The sequence below is a fragment of the Crocodylus siamensis genome, chromosome 1 (assembly GCF_052110815.1).
Source record: "Crocodylus siamensis isolate JL-2025a chromosome 1, ASM5211081v1, whole genome shotgun sequence".
NCBI lineage: Eukaryota > Metazoa > Chordata > Crocodylia > Crocodylidae > Crocodylus > Crocodylus siamensis.
Genome location: NC_143395.1, coordinates 273,734,650 through 273,751,975, shown reverse-complemented (window position 1 = coordinate 273,751,975; position 17,326 = coordinate 273,734,650). Strand labels below are relative to the sequence as shown.

Here is a 17,326-nt window from a genome sequence, read left to right as displayed (position 1 = left end):
ATGTGGGTATGTGAGATGAGAGGACATATTTACACAGAGAGGCCCTGAAAAAGCTGACACTCAAATCTGACTTCTTGCTTGCCTGCTATCATTTATAAGAAAACAATTATTTCCCCTCAAAACTAACCATACCAAGGATAGAACTAATCGGGCAAAGCATGAACATGAAGCAGGGAAACATAACCTCACAAATTCACTCAAATTATGCAAATAAATGGGGTACTCAGGGCATAAACAGCAGCAGAAAATCCTCGTCAAAATCTCAGACATGACAAATATATTTGAGTGTCGCTGAAATCAGTTTACATCCAGAATTAAGTTGCTGCAAAAAAGTCACAGGAAGCTATTCCAACTCTAGATCTTGGAAGACAGAAATTAAAATGTGAAATTTGGCAGTATTCATAATCTGACATGCCCAGAAGTCTAATAAATCCAGGAAGAGAGCCAAAATAAATTATTCACTTAAGAGTACACATGGAAATTTTTTAATCTTAAAAATATCCAAATTATGAGTAAGAGTATTTTATTTTTTAAAGTGGTGCACAAAATTATTTTTTCTAATCAATATGTACGTATTTTTTCACTTTATTTGCTCTGTGGTATGTACTGCTGCTAAACACTAATTCCTGGTCACGTGTGACTCTTTCTGGCTAGCACATATACATCTTTTAGAGTTTCTTCTTCAATGAATACCCTGAAAAACACTGTAAATGAGAACATGTCTAATGCTACATTTCTGGTTAGTTTTTTGGCAACTATGACATTATCTCATTTTAACAGCACAAAATATAAATATTAAGAACAAGTTCTAGTAATTTATTCTGAAATCTATTAAATAAATACATTTTATTTCCACCAAACTTATTTCTAAACTGTGTTATTTATGATCTCACTTAGATCTGTTTCCCCAGACTGCTTCTTCTTCAGGTGATTGAATGACTTCTTATATAAGAACATCTTATAAGTTTGCTTTTCTAGCTTTGTTCTGCAATATCTCATATGCTTGACATAAGCAGAAAGCAAAAGTTAATAACACTCACTACTATTTTAACATGTTCTAGCTAGATTAAAACTAGCGTGAAGATGTATGCTTATTAGTGCTAGAATCACTCAGTTTGTTATGCAGGCATAGCCAGACAGAGCTAATATCTTAGTTTATTGAGCAGAAGAGATGACCACCACCAGTTTGAGCCAACCACAAAGAAGACAGCAAACGAACACTGAAAAGGCAGCAGCGCCGCTCATACCCCAAAAACCTGAATTGCGTATCTAGTCAGATCCCATCAATAACTAGAACAACTAAGGCAAACGTTACAGCAGCCAAATACATTTGAAAAGGCTGACACATCTGGATCTTTTAAATTCAAATGAACTTAACCTGTGGAACTGAACAGCTTGTTTGGTTCTGATCTGATGTAGATTCCAGCCACAATGAAGTCATGCAAAGCTGTAAAACTGGGCTATTACTTTATGATTTCAAGCAAGTCCTGATCATTCTCATCTGGGAAGGAATACTAACGAGCAAAAAAATCAGGATTCACCCCTCTGCTACCACAAAGGCTTGATATTTAGAGCTAAAGGTCTCATATTCAGAGCTATAAGCTGTCCAAATTTATGCAATGTAATTCTTCAACTACATCCTTCAATTTTTCACTCCTCAGACAAATTTCTCACTGTTTTCAACGGGGTTCTGCCTAAAAGAACACACAGTATAGATGGCATAACAAGCTAACTAGTTTTAACAATAGGAACTCCGTCTTTTCCTGATTCTTCACACACAGTCAGAACCTAATTATTTTAAAGTATTAAAATTTTAAATCCTAGAATTCAATTTGGAATATCCAAAAGAAGAAATTGTGTTCACAGGCTCCATTTGACATGTGGAGATCTATTTAAAATAGTATTAGCTCATTTAGAATCTGATTGCCATGACAGAAGTAGCAGAAGCAAACTCAATATGTCAATATATGTCTTATATATAATCGGTGTTTGCTTTCAAATATTTGACTCAGCAGTCTATTTTCAGACATAAATTACAATATGTAGGTTTTCCTGGTAATGTGAAATATTGTAACGACAACATGGTAAAGTTCAGTTATTGTTCTTAGGTTTAACTCAGTGCTCACACTTTTGATTCTATACTGTGAAGTTTAACAGTAAATTTAAATTTTTCCCTCTTTACAGAGCCAAACCCTGCTTGCTTTATCTTTGCAAACAATTTCAGTGACATCATTGAAGACAAGGGTACTTGTAACTTCAAAAATGCAAGCTAAAGTCTATCCACAATCTTAGGGTATAAAAGCAGAAAAGGGAACCTTAGCAGAATTGCTACATTATGGTGACAAACAAAATGACGCCATTTGGGTGTGTCTATACAGCAAGATGAAAGTGTGATTCCTGCCTGGGCAAGAATAAAGTGTAATCTAAATAACACAGGTAACAAGGAGTTGTGAAGACATGTTGGCACAGATAACTAAATAGAGGGTCTTTGACTGGGTTGTGTGCTAGTTGCTAGCCCACACACAAAGACATGCTGCCACATCTTCACTACCATTTTGACCTGTTCCAACTAGAAAAGCTAGCATGGATATGTGCACTTACTACTGCTACAATCACACAGTTCACTCACAGATGCAGCCAAAGAGCGTTAACAGCTTAGTGTACAACTGTTCTGCTTAGTGTTCATCCACCCTAAACAAAAATCCTCACCTGCATAAGCCAACAGTAAGTAGCAAATGAGAAACCTTGTGTTATAAAAACAGAAATATTTTGTATTAAAGCAATGTAGAATCACTTTAATAAAACCAGTTAGCAACCAGTCTGTGAAGGATGAAAAATGTATCACTGAATATGCATAAGAACTACCATTGATTGTGTCAGACCATAAGTCCATCTTGCCCAGTGCCCCACTATTTGTAGTCCTACCAAGTCCCAGGACCTCCTAATCAACCTCCTCCTGGCCCCAGCCAAGCTAGAGATCTATCTGACCAGAAAGAGGCTCTGCCTGTGTGGGGGATGACTCCCGGAAACTGTGAGTTTTCCTGTCCATTTACATCCCTGGGCAGAGTTTCACTGTGCAGCATCCACTCAGACACATTTGAGTGATAGTGGGTGCTGTCTGGTGTGCTCTGCTCCATGCCCGCTTTGGAGCACTCATTTTAACCTCTGAGCTTCACTCCCTTCCCTGTTATCTTTTATCTTGTTCTCTGAATTCAGCTGACATGTACTCAATGGCCCCCTCTAATAAGGGAACAGTCTAACCCTTGTTCTGAGGGCATCAAGCCCATGTTAACTTCATGCATCAAACAGGCCTGTGTCACACAGCAGCAGAGAGTGGCTGCTGAAAGCGAGAGAGAAGTGAGTATGACCAGGGTTCCTCTTTCACTTGCAGCCTCCAGCATTTAAGCTCTGGGCAGTTCTGATTCGGAGGCAGTGCCTGGCTCCCATTCAGTGTTGCCCCATTTCTGAGCTGCTGCGGGCAAAGGGAAGGTATCACACACTCCCTCTGCTCCTTGCATGCAAAGAGGGGATGCAATCCCAGCAAGAATGAGTGTGCTCCGTGCTGCAATGGGTCAGCACATAGTACTTTACCCAAGGGGGCTGTGGGATCTCCATCCTTGGAGGTTGTTAAGACCCGGGTAGACAAAGCTTTGGCTGGGACAATCTAGGTTGAGGTGGTCCTGCTTTGAGCAGGAGGGTAGACTAGACGCCCTCCTGGGGTACCCTCCAACCCTCATTTTCTAGGAGTCAATGCCTGGCCTTCAGGCAGACGCCCAGCCTCGGAGTCACCACCGAGGTGCCAGCCAGGCTTTACCCCAAAACCTACTGGAAACCAAGCGGCTGGGGGCACACCCGCTTCCAAAACCGGAAGAGCAGTGCGCTGCCTGCTGCACGCTCACCTCCACATCAGGGTGCCTCTCGGGGTGCCACGAACCCAGCTGGCAGCCCCTCCCGTCAAGCCACCCTTTTGCCCCCGCCTCCCCCCCGTGCCTGGGGGGCAGCAACACCCATTCGTGGGGTGGGCTAAAAGCCTGTGTGATGTCCCCCAGCCACGTGGCGGGCAGGGGCAGCTGGATCCCGTGGAGGGGGGCAGGCTCTCCCTGTCCCGCGAGCACCGCTGGGCGCCCTCTGCCCGGGCACAGCTGCTCGGCAGCGTCCCAGATGTGTCCAGAGGCTCCGCCGCCCCGTCTGCTTGCCCCCAGATCCGCACGGCAGAGGAGGCTGGAGGGCTAAACCCAGCCAGTCCCGTCCCCGTCCCGGCACTCACCTGCGGGCAGCGCAGCCCCTGCCCGAGCCCGGCTCCAGCTGTTGTGCTCTGCCCGGCGCGGCTGGCGCGGCTGGAGGAGGCGGCGCGGGGAGGGGACAGGGGACGGGGCATTAGGCGGCCCCGGAGACTCCTCGCAGGTGGCTGCCGGCTGCTTCCCCGCCCCGGCTGCAGCCACCTCCTCCCTCCCTCCCTCCCTCCCTCCCTCCTCCCGCCGGGCGGCGCCTGCCGCCTTTGCCCCGCGGCTGTTCTTGTCCCTTCAAGCAGGGAGGCCACCTCTGGTGCCCGGCGCTCTCTTGCCTTGAAAGCCTCCTCAGGGGAGCCTGGGAAGCAACTCGGCTCCCTCCCCCACCCCTCACCCCTCACCCCTGGGGTATGGCACCCCACCCCTGCCTAAAGTGGGAGTAGGGTCCCCACCCCTCCAGGACTGCCCTGGAGTCTCCGGGAATTAGATATAAATCTCCAGGAGATTGCTGAGGGTCACCTGGGGGAAAAAATGGTAGGGCATTCATTAAAATCAATATGAAATGTTGAATCTGAGTTATACAGTCGTCCAGCGGGTTTTTTAAAATGCAAGAGTCATGTGCATTTGCCTTTGTGAGGGGAAGTCTTCAGTCAAGTCTTAGGGGCTTTGCATCTCCATGCTGGGGGGTGCCAAGACAGGGGGCAGGGCTATGGCAGGGGAGGACATCCTGGGAAATGAAATGGGGCTGAGGGGTGACACATTGTCCAGGCTGGCTTCAGTTTCCTGAGGATCTGGTCCTTCCAGTAAGGCACCCTAGTCCTAGGAATAGCATTGACTGGATTCCCAGCATGTCAGAGCAGGCTCTCTGCACATCTATATGCTCATTAAGGCTGTAATTCTGAATAGCATAGTCTATGCAGGGCTTTGATGCAAACACTGGTAGGTTCAGAAGTAATAATGCATCCTCCTCTTGTTCACTCTCCTAAAATCTCAGGGATGTGAATGGAGTTAAAATAAAACACATTTTGACATGGCTACAACCAACACCCCTGAAATTTTGACAAGGAAGCATTTTATATGGCTTGGGTTTATATAGTGACTCCTCACTTGGTGACTGATAGGGTTTGTTGTGGGTGTTTTCCACTCTGCCTGATGCAGAAAAATAAAGAAAACCTAGGACCAGAAATTCCCTAATGGCTCATTCTCCTTGAGGTTGTTAAACAAAAAACAAAAAAAAATTTAGGGTCAGTAGAGCTTTGATGACTCAGTTAAAAATGGTTGGATAGTCAATAAATATAAATTGTATATTTCTCTCTGCATCCTTACATATAAACCACAGGAGACACAGCACACTAAAGAATATTGTTATATGTTGAATTAATAAACAAACTCAAATTTGAGATGTTCATTAACCTCAGTTGTATACTGGGTTATAGTATAAACCTAATATAAATCTTATAATACATTAGTATTCATATTAATGAAAATTCCTGGATAGAGAGTCACCACAAATCAGCATTTTTTCTATTGCAAAGAAAGGTAAACGTATTGGAAAATTTGATCCATAAATAATATTTAACTGAATTGGTAGACTGATTCTACAAAAGTATCCAAACTACACTCATATTGAATCTGTCAACATTATGAAATAAATGGCTAAGGTTCATATGAAAATGAAAACTAAATGAAAAATAGACAAAAGTATTAAGGAAGCAAGACCAACTTGTTAAAACAGTATTTTCATAATTTTATGGTATTACGGTGTCTTTGTATAGTTCTGTAGTTAGCTGAAGGGATAAAGAGGATGGTCTCTTTAATGAGCATGACTAGTGATCAAAAAGTATGTAACGTGATTTACTACCATCAAACAGGGCCTTCTAATTAGAAAGGGTGCTGTCAGACAGAGGCAGATGGTATCCTTACACAGAGGCAGTAAGAGTGCTATCAGCATCCAGAGACAGGGTAGGGTGGGGATTATGCTAACCACTGGAGAGTGGAAGAGGAGCAGAGTCTTAGGCTAGAAATAGACATTGCCAAGTGAAGCAAATCAGCTGTCCAGCATGTCTTTCCCAATTTGAGACCCTCCATTTCCCCAGACTGTGAGATTTGGTAAACTCTGGCTGTGCAGAGCCCAAACTGTTAAGACTTTAAATTTAACACCAAGAGTCTTGGATTTTTATGAACTGTCCAGGCAACATGATATTCCAGCCAATGTTCAGAGACAGAGAAATAACTAAACACCCTGGCATAGGTTGCTAACCAGGAATTATTTTAAGTTTAAAAGTTAAAAAAAAAATCTAAGACTCTGGGAGGATAGGAGGAGAAGAGGAGAGGGGATGGAATTATTGTACAGGCAGTGGGAGAGGAGGTCTGGTGTGTACTGTGAAGTTGACTAGAAACTGGCTAGAAATTTAGCTTCCAAAGAAGCAAAGAAGCTCTGTTGCTTCACTGGGTATCTGCCTATAGCAAGCTAGTTTTTGCATGCAATAAACAGAGAATTTGGCAGAAAGAATGGGAACCCCACAGAAGTTTACCTGGAATGTGGAGATGTGGGAAGGAAAATATGGGATAGGCAAACTCCCAAACTACTTCATCTCCCTAGAAGATAGAGGGGCACAGGAAAGAAATTTTGGAGGCCACATTGAGACTGTGGAAAAATGCCAAGTTAACACATATTTATCATTGTGCTTTTGTGCAGTTGTGGTTCTGTGTCCAAAGCTAAGGAAAAGTGTTTGGGAAAGAACAGCCTGATTCACCGAGTAGTAGAAATATTGGGGATAAACATGGTTAGGAAAAGGTTGCAGTGTTCCAGTGTTAAGCTACAGCATCTCTTCTTTAGTATGACCTAGCCAAAAAAAGAAATGAATGTAAGCATTCTGCTCCACAGGCATCTTGGTATTATTCTATGATGGGTCTCTGCTAAAAATAATACTTTCTATAGAAATAGTTTTAGAGAAGGATCAGGGTTTTTTGTGTTGCTATACAATGGGTTTCCTGGAAGGAAAGAGAAGGATCTTTATTTCACAAACCTCCACTAGCCTCTACTTACTCATGACTTCATCCAGATTAATAACAGCATCCATTTCCATCCTTCTGTACTCTAGCCAATGGAATATTCTGAATTCCCTGGGCAGTAAGAGGGGTAAACTAGCACGTGCAGCTTGGAGGGAGCATGTGGGAGATCACACACCCTGCCCCTCCCAGCTGCCTCTACTCCCACTTACCATCTGCTTCAGCTCCAGTCCCTCAAGCCCCAACCTGGAGAAGCCAGAAGTTGCTGCCGCTTCTCCCTGGCCAGGCTGGGCTGGGGCTGCTGCTTACTGCTTTGGAGCCAGAGTTGCAGTAGAAGGTAAGTGGGGGCAGAGAATAGGGGGCCTGGCACAGGTGGCAGGGGTCAGGTACAGGTGCCAGGGGGCAGCTTGCAGTGGGAAACAGGAGGCAGAGATGCAGGGAGTGAAGGGGCAGTCACAGGCAAAGGTGGCAGGCAGGTGGCAGGGCGAGTTCATGGCAGTGGGGCACATGGTAGGAAGCAGGCACTGGGGAGTGCAGGTGGCAGTGGGGACAGGCAATAGCGGGGACAGGTATAGCAGGGGCAAGGGGCAGGGGTTTGACACCTTGCCCTTCACCACTGCTTCCCCTTCCACAGCAGTAGGCGGGGAGAAAAATTTAAGATAACCTTCCACTAATTAGATTCTATACATGGAAAATTATAACACATTTATAATTTTCCATCTATAGAATCTAATTATTGGGGGGTCATCTTAAATTTGAAGTTATCTTGGATCTAGGTAAATATGGTAGTACTTACAGCTTTCTTTTCACTCCCCACACCAGGCCTGTCTATGTGAACAAAGCCTTCTCTCTCCCCACTTACGATCTGAATGATCAAGAAGACTGGATCCACCCTAAATCCCAGTTGTTTCTTCTTGTTCAGAGAACCTCAGAAAGACTTCACCACACCCCAGAACACTGGCCTGTTTTGAAAGTGTACAACATCCGGGGACTGGCCAAACTTAAAGAAGATGGAGAACAAAGTTGCACAGGTAATAATATTAACTGATAAAGTTTCAGTGCTGACCTCATGAGGGAAGTAGGGGAAGTCAGTTAAAGCTTTGATGGGCTTCCAGTGGTCCTACTAGCCTACTAGCCCTGTTTACAGAGTTGAATAGAATAATGCCTGGCCACATCTTATATTTTACTTCACCTCCATAAAGTATTAAGTCTAGATGGGTACACCTGCATCTACTTACTATCAGACTTAAAAGATGACTATCTTGCTCATTACTAATGCACAGCACATGCCCAGCAGGTAGAAATGGGTAGAGAAAAAAGGAGAGAAAGGAAATTTAAACTGAGAAGTAAAACAGAAGGAAGAGAGCAGAAAAAGGCCTGGGAAGGGAGTATGATGCATCAGGAGTTGAAAGCAAAACAAAGCATAGTGAAAGACAAGGGCAACTGAAAAGAGGTTGTCCTGCTCTTTCCCGCAAGCTGTGCTGCCAAGCCCTTAATCATGCCTCATAATAGCAGTCAAGGTTGGGTGAAAGGCCCACAGTGAAGGGAGGAGCTGAAGGGGTAGGCTCTATCTTGGCCAAAAGCCAGAATTTCTGCTCAGCACAGAGTTCTGAAATTTTTACAATAAATTGTTTAAGTTAGAATGAAACATAGAATTTTCTAAATTTCCTATGGAAGGCAAAATAGAGAAAACATTTTAAAATTAAATACATTATTCCGTGTTTAAAATTTTTTTTTAAGTGAACTTGAGCTTGGGACCCATATCTTCAAGGTTCCCAGCTCAGTTGCGACTCCCTGGAGTTCTGGACTTCCCACTCTGTCAATTCGATATGCAGCCTGAAAGCCCTAGAAATGCATTAGCCCACCCAACAGCTGGCAATAAAATGGCCTATGCTTCACAAGTTTACTGAAATCAATACTTGTCCACAAAACATTTCAGTTCTGATAAATCAGCATTTTCCTCCAAAGTAAACCTTTTTTATAAAAATATTCCTGACCAGCTCTATTGCTATCACAAGCTCCCAAACAAGTCAGTGCAGAAAGGCCTCCAGGTGGGAAGTCTTCATGGAAATACAACACTTTTTTCTTACTTGTAAAGGGTATGTGCCTTTGAAGACTTGTCTACCCTAGACGTAACATTTGCAACACCCTAGCAAGCTCGTCATGCTTGAAAAATTCCTTGAATGCATATGTAAAATGTCTTTCAGAGGTGCACGGATGTTTACACCATCACAAAGTTTCTGTTCCTCCATCATTATGTTAGCCTACACTGTTGTGCTGCCCATATGTCATGTAGTTGCAATAATTCAGTTAGTGCAGCTAGTGAACAGAGAGCCAATCAGTGTAAATTCACATTACATACCACATAGCTCTTATCCATGGAAGTCAAGTTGGTGATTGTAAGATACATTTAACAATCTATGTAGCAAAACAGGATATACTGTGCACAAGCATGGTTAACCTCATGGTCACGAATGACAAGTATCACAGATGATGTTGTAGTTTGCACCACCCCTGTTTCACCAGTGCAGAATTACAATGATATAACTTGTGGTCAAAGGGGCTGCATTAACTTAAATTAGCATCTGTCTTTCATCTTAGAATAGTTGACCCAGATTCTAAGTTGCAGCTGAGGATTACATTTAAATTCTTCAGATCTTGGGCCAGCTATTCCTTGGCACCTTAGGTAGTCACTTACACTGGGATAAAGGGCCATTTGCCCACATAAATTAGACCAGTCTAAGGGCTGCTAATTCATGCCAGCTGCCTACAGCCCTAAGGGACCATTACAGCTGCCAGGAATAAGTGAGGCATATCCTGGCCCTACCTCCTGCATTGCTCAGAAGGTGGACAAGTCATTATGCTGGATCTGTGTCACTGTGTTGCCAGTTTAAGATAACATAGTTGCAGCACATCCACATCCTAGAGGTTATTATATTCCTCCTCAGTACTCTAAGATTTAAATGAGATTAAATAAGATTTCACTCTTGTCTTATTTGGAGTTATGGGTTTGTACCCTCACCATAGGTGGCAGAAGTGGGGGCCTAACCAGGCTCAGCCCCGACAAATGCAGGGCAGCAGGTAGGGTAGGGCAGCTCAGCTGCAGGCTGCTGCAGCGCGGGGAAGGGTGGGCACACACAGATTACCTGCCTGCGGCTGTGCTGGCTGCAGTTGTGCAGAGTAGTTTTTGTTTTCAACCTTTCTTTATGACTGCCTGGGCTTGAGGGGGAGGGGGACAGTTTGAGACCCCCATAGTGCAAGAGAGAGTGAGGTAGGGGCACGGTGGTCCCTCCTGCACTATGGGAATTGTCCCATGACCTGGCCCAGCCAGGACCCCATTCATGGTGAATGTGGCTCCACTGGGCCAAGTCGTAGGACAATCAGAACTTGGCGTGCGCTCAGGCTCCCCCCGCAGCCAAATGTTTTTTCTCCCTCTGCTTATGACCCTCACTGACAAGAGAACAGTATGTGTATATATATGTGTATGTATTTATTTAGCAACACAACACTGAGTGTGTTGTGTGGACAAGTCATGTTAATGTCAGTATACAGAGGGTAGCTGAAAGGTAGCAGCAGAACAGCAAGGGTGGACAGCAGGAAGGCTAAAAATTGGCTTCAGGTGAACAGTGAGGCACTATCTTAGCTTCACTCAAGGCACATTGACAGGGTGGTATTAAACTTTAAGCATTGATACCTGTTCAGGTAACAAAAGATGTTCACACGAGCTGTGAATCCAACACTTTTTCGCAAGCAATATATTTGTTTGGCTAAATATATAAAACCTCTGAAAACCAACCACCTGATGAATTTAAGTACTGAAGTCTAGTCATAAAGTTCCCCATAAGAATTTCCTTTCCCTCTACTTTTGGAATAAGCTCAGTATTAGGAGAAAGACATCAATAGAAGATTATCTGATTAAGGAAGTATTAAATCATTAAGGCTGGAATAAAGAGAGAAATTGTTGTGTAATTTGCAAGCAAAACCAAAATGTCTACTTAATTTATTTTTACAATCATCTAACATGTTATCTAAAATTGGGCAGTATTCAATAACATATTCACAGCTTAACCAAACAAACTTTCTTATTTAATTAGTAGTAAGTAAATGAGGACCAGGATTAAGTAAATATCTTCACTCCCAAAGTCCATTTTGAAAGCTGACCTGAGCTGAAAAGTTGGTATATTGACTCGGACAAGGCTAAGCCACCCATATAGCTCTAGGACCACATCCAGAATTGTCACTGTCACATACAAGCCAAAGGCTGAGTTCCATGAGCAGCCTTATCAAGGAAATGCAGAATACACGGGGGCGGAGACACAGGCCTGATTAAATAAATAATGAACAACTTTTCACTCCAATTAGTTTTATCACATTTTCCAGAAAACACCAAAAGGTTTATTTTGGTTTAATGAGCTAAAAATTGCTCATTTCTTCCTTTAATGTGAATCCTTGTGACACTGAGTCCTAGACCTCTGAAGAAGCAGACTGCACATTCACGCTTAGTAAGCAATATTCCCCTGAAGGGAAACAATATATGAACACAACACATCATCTTTTATGACATCTTTTATGATGTCAAACAGAATAATTTGACTTATTCTTGAGACCAAGAATCTCCAGAAAGTTGCTTCTCCTCAGCAAAAGATAACATATCCACTAGTTTGAAGAGACTGGTATACATATTATAAACTAGCATTGCTACTTTTACATATTCTGGAAGTAGAAAGGTGCTGGGTCTCTAGTACTTGCCAATATTTTTAGTATTTTATTCTCACTAATGCTTTTTTAAAATTGTAGTTACAAACACTGGGAGAAATCCTGGCTCTAATGAAGTCAACAGGAAATCATACATTAACTGCTTAGAGGCCAGGTCTTCACATCTTGTATTTTAACAACTCATTTCCTAATTGGCTTTCTGAAAAATGAACTGTGTCTCTTTTATATTTCCTAGCCAGACATGACATTACTATGATACATCATAGTTTCATAGTTTTATAGTTGGTAGGGTCAGAAGGGACCTGAGCAGATCATCAAGTCTGACCCCCTGCCATGGCAGGAAAGAGTACTGGGGTCATAGAATTGTAGAATCATAGAAGTAGAGTCGGAAGGGACCTTATAGATCTTAAAGTCTGACCCCCTGCCAAGGCAGGAGAAAAAACAGGGCTCAAATGATCCCAGCTAGGTAGGCATCAAGCCTCCTCTTAAAGACCCCCAGGGTAGGAGCCAGCACCACTTCCCTTGGAAGTTGGTTCCAGCTCCTAGCCACCCTAACTGTGAAATAGTTCTTATGGATGTCTAATCTAAACCTACTTTCCAACAACTTGTGGCTGTTATTCCTTGTTATGCCAGGGGGCGCTAGGGGAAACAAGGCCTTGGGAAACAAGGGACCTTTCTCGTCCCCCCTAGTGAGTTTATAGACGGTCACCATGTCCCCCCTCAGCCTTCTCTTGTGAAGGCTGAACAGGTTCAGGTCCCACAGTCTCTCACTCTAGGGTCTGCCCTGTAGTCCCTGGATCATGCGGGTGGCCCTCCTCTGGACCCTCTCAATGTTGTCCCCATCCCTCTTGAAGTGCGGCGCCCAGAACTGGATGCAGTACTCCAGCTGAGGCCTGACCAGTGCCGCATAGATGGGGAGTATCACCTTCCTGGATGCACAACAAGGTACGGTTGGCCTTCCTGACTGCATCCCCACACTGCTGGCCCATGTTCATTTTGGCATCAATAATGACTGCAAGATCCTTTTCTGCCTCTGCACTGACAAGAAGGGAGTTCCCCAGCCTGTAGGTATGGTGCTGGTTCTTCCTCCTCAGGTGCAGCACCTTGCACTTGTCAGTGTTGAATCCCATCCTATTCTCATCCACCCACCCCTGTAACCTGTTTAGGTCCAATTGTAGCATATTCCTTCCCTCTACCGTGCCCACATCCCCCCACATCTTAGTGCCATCAGCAAATTTGAACAGGGTGCTTTTTACCCCCTTGTCCAAGTCACTGATGAAGATTTTGAACTGTGCGGGCCCAAGGACCGAGCCCTGCAGAACCCCAGTGCCCACATCCCTCCAGGTCGAAAATGACCCATCCACCACCACTCTCTGGGTGTGGCCTTCCAGGCAGTTGGCAACCCATTTGACTATGTAGGTGTCAACACCACAGTCCCTCAATTTTTTAATGAGAACGGGGTGAGAGACAGTGTTGAAGGCCTTCTTAAAGTCCAGAAAGACTATGTCCACTGCTACTCTGCATCTAAGGATTTGGTGACCTGGTCATAGAAGGCCACCAAGTTGGTCTGACAGGACCTACCTCTAATGAACCCATCAGATTACAGCATTCATCTTTCATTTGTTACTGAAGCATTAAAATGTGGTACATCCCAGCAATAATGTACCTGCTTCAGAAACTGAAGAGAGACAAAGCAATTGTCTAATACAGAGGAGTTTTTGTGATTAATTTTTTAATTTTGGAGGTGACTACTGAATGCTAATGCCTTGAGATGTTGGGTAGTTAATATGACAGACAGGTGCTTTGCTACCTTCTGTTACAAGGCATTTTAATCTTGGCTATTCCTATTACTTCAAATTGTGAGGTGGCTTGGCCTTGTGATATGGACTAGCTCTAGCCAAGTAGAGGATAGATGAGATTGTCATGTATGAAAAGAAACCTACACATTTCAAAAATTATACCACCCATATCCTCATCCTCTTCCGAAGTACCGTATTACACTTGAAAGCTAGAGAAACCATGTTAAAAATTGCACTAAGACAATACCATTAACTTGACATCTAGTTAGTTTAAAGACAAAACTAAGTTTTCCTGACAGTTCTTGTGGTTTTACATTCTCCTAGTTTTGCTACCTCCAAGCCGTGGCATACAGGACAAAGGCAGAATCAACAGGTAGCTGGTCATGCCCCTCTGTTTTCTTAATGGGCTGATAAACACTGAGTTAGGGGTGATAAACATTCCCTGCTGGGCTGGCCATGAGTGGTGGGGAAACTTCCCTGATCAGAGCATCCTGCCAGGGCCTGGCCATGCCACTCCCCCTTCCCCGCTCAGCTCTGTGTAAGGGAAGGGAGAGCTGGTTTAGTATCTTCCCCTCCCCCCCAGCTTCTAGCCTGAGCCACTGCAGGCATGTGCCTGCATTTCTGGAATGAAAAAGGAACGTCTATCCACCTCCAAATCAGTTCAAGCTTTGCAGGTTACACTAACGTGCAAAGATTATATCAATTCAGGCTCAGGCTTTTTGAATGTCCGTCCCTAGCCCAAGAGCTCATAGTGATCTTAGAACAACACATACTTAGCACCACAATGTTCAATGAGAGCTTAATTTAAGTAACTAGGGGCTGTTTCTATTCAAAATTGTTGTCTGTCCAAAATACTGGTATCCTACAAAAGACACTTTGGAACAGACATACACATCTACCACTCTTATGCTTTTGGATTCCTCAATGAGACTATGTTGAATTAAATGTGGGAGACTAGCCTACAGAAAAAATGAATTGTTAGATTTGTCCTATTTAATTAAATAAAATTTAAATTTAAATAGAATTTTCCTATTCTGCAAACTAGCATGTATGGGTTAGGAACACAGCATTGCCAAGTGCTGGTGAAATCAATATAAAGGAGTTGTCCTAGATAAGCGGTCAATAAATAATGCACTTTTATAACTCATTATGTGATTTTACTTGTGCTGTTAGCAGACAGAGAGAAACCCCTGGAGAAAGTACTGCTTTTAAAAAATATATCATATTTCAGTTACTCAAGGAAGAGTAATGGGAGGCCCATGCTCTCTGCAACAGGTAAACAAAAGATAATACAAAAGTTATATGTAGGTGGATTATTCCTAAGTACTAAGTTGTCAAGGAAATATGCATTTCTCTGGCTTTTAGGAGAAAGCTTGTTCAAAGAGATGAATCCTACATTGTGCCCTAAAAATTGACAAATGGAAAAGTGGTTTAAAATGCAACATGGATTTATTAAAGGTAGATTGGTATCTCCCATAATATAATCAATTTTTGAAGCAAAGAAAATGCAGTAGATCTAATATATTTGAACCTAATGAAACATTCACACTACCCTGGTGTGATAGTCTTATCTAAGGGTGTTTGTACCAAAAAACTTGCAAAGAATTTTTCCAACTATTTTAGCTGGTTTAATAAAAGATATCGGATTTACCCGAAGAGCCATGTCTGCCTATGTCCTTAGACCAACACAAATACAACCTATACCCCTAATTAGTACAAGACATGTAAGGCAAGTAAAGAAGAACTAGAGGAATTGAAAACTTCAACAGGCAATGCTGAAAAAAGAAGCATTAGTCTGGTGAGAGGTTATTTAGTGAGTTGCCTCAAGGGTCTGTTTTGCGATGAATCTAATTTCCATTTATTACCTTGGCATTAAAAAGCAGGAATGTGCCAATGAAATTTGCTGATAGCTCAGATTTGGATTGTCAAAATAAATCTTTCAGGTATAAACTAAGAAATAGCAAAAGCAGACAACGACCTGGGTGTACCTGTCAATAGGAAGTTGACTATAAGCCACCAGCATGATGAAGCTGTGAAAAAGGCAGATACAATTCTCGAATGCATCAGGTGAGGTACTTCCAGTAAAGACTGCAAAATATTAATGGCATTCTGCAAGCCTTGGTGAGTCCTTATCTGGAATACCAGGTGCAATTCTGGTCACCATTGTTAAAAAAAACATGAATTCAGGCTGTAGCATGAGAAGGGCTACTGGCATAATAAGTTGGGGGAATGGAAACCTATCATATGACAGGAGACTAAAAGAGATTGGTTTGCTGAGCATAGCAAATTGAAAGCTGAGATTTGGATGTTATTGCTGTTTGAAAATCACTGTAGGGAGAGGTAAATACCAGGGATGAAAAAGAATAAGTTAAACAAGACGACACTACTGGCAGAAGAACAAACCAGGCATGATTACATTTAAAGGAAGGTTCCCAACTATCAGAAGTTCAGGGGCACACTTTCAATGGGAGGGGGACACTTTCAATGGGAGAAGCAAAGAAAAAATATATCAGTTCAAAGATACAGCATAATCATTTTACAAATAAGATCCTATTAGGTGGTGCCTGCAGTAGCAGGGGACTGTAGCTAATAATCCAAAGATCCCTTCAATTCCTGTGTTTCAGGTGCTGGTTTGGACCCCCAGTTTTCTAAAGAGCCATTTGGATGAGATAGACATTTGGGGAGGAGTTCACTGAATCTTTTTATTAGAATGAAGAAGCTACAGAAATTATTCTCTCAAGGCTTGCTGAGCTGTTCTGAAGATATCTCATCTGGGTGTTCAGAGAGATCTGAATATCTGTATATGTGCTTACTTAATTTGCAGGACAATTTATATTCTCTTGGCTTCCTTTCATTCCCCCAACCCCTCAGCACTTTGCCTGATAGGGTGAGTGGCTGTCAGTGGCTCTGAGAAAGAGAGCACAGAAAGCATATATTGTGATACTAGTGGGAAAACTTCCAGCTGGAGCCTCTAGCAACCCAGTCATATCCTACAACGTTGATCCCTCTGGGCAGTTTCACATTTATAGCCATCTCTTTTACAGCTTTTCAGTGGCATGAGAACAAACAGAGCAGCTATCAATTGCTATTGGCTTTATACTAATGTAAATCCATTGACTTTCATGAAATTACTCATTATTTATACTAGCATGATGAGAGAAGAAGCAGGACCCATGAGTTCAGCCTAGAGCAATGTTTCTCAACCTGTGGGCTGCAACCCAAAACTGGGTTGCAAGAATATATGAAACTTTAAAAATGGATCAACGAACTTTAAAAATGGATTATCCTTTAAAGGAGAAAAACATGGGCAAACCGTGGCTTTTCTCTTGCAGGCTGTCACATTCGTAGCCTGCAAGGGGCTGCTTGGGGCTCCCCTTGCCCCCACACCCATCACCTGCCCCACATACTAGGAGGCTGGGGCCTGGGGGTGGAGAGCAGGATGTCGGGAGTGAGGGTTACTGAGTCAAGACTGGCCATCAATATTTACAAATGGGTCCTAGTACAAAAACGGTTGAGAGCCACTGGCCTAGAGAACCTTCTTGTATACTTTCTGACTGGTCTGGAGGTGAG

The 17,326-nt window shown here is 43.1% G+C and overlaps 1 protein-coding gene and 1 long non-coding RNA gene across 5 annotated transcripts in view; one reads left to right on the top strand and one right to left on the bottom strand.

The window, feature by feature from the left end:
- Positions 1-4,427, bottom strand: part of ADGRG2 (adhesion G protein-coupled receptor G2) — a 104,965-nt gene extending 100,538 nt beyond the window's left edge. For all 4 annotated transcript variants that reach the window (XM_090062687.1, XM_090062714.1, XM_090062695.1 and 1 more), the window contains exon 1: positions 4,268-4,427. The gene's annotated coding sequence lies outside the window, so the exon portion shown is untranslated. The remainder of the gene's footprint in view (positions 1-4,267) is intronic.
- A 3,085-nt stretch (positions 4,428-7,512) lies between these two features.
- LOC149874497 (uncharacterized) lies at positions 7,513-17,037 on the top strand. Its single transcript, XR_016439949.1, has 3 exons — positions 7,513-7,578; positions 8,164-8,272; positions 16,381-17,037. It is a non-coding gene; the product is annotated as an uncharacterized LOC149874497 (long non-coding RNA).
- Positions 17,038-17,326: the final 289 nt, after the last annotated feature.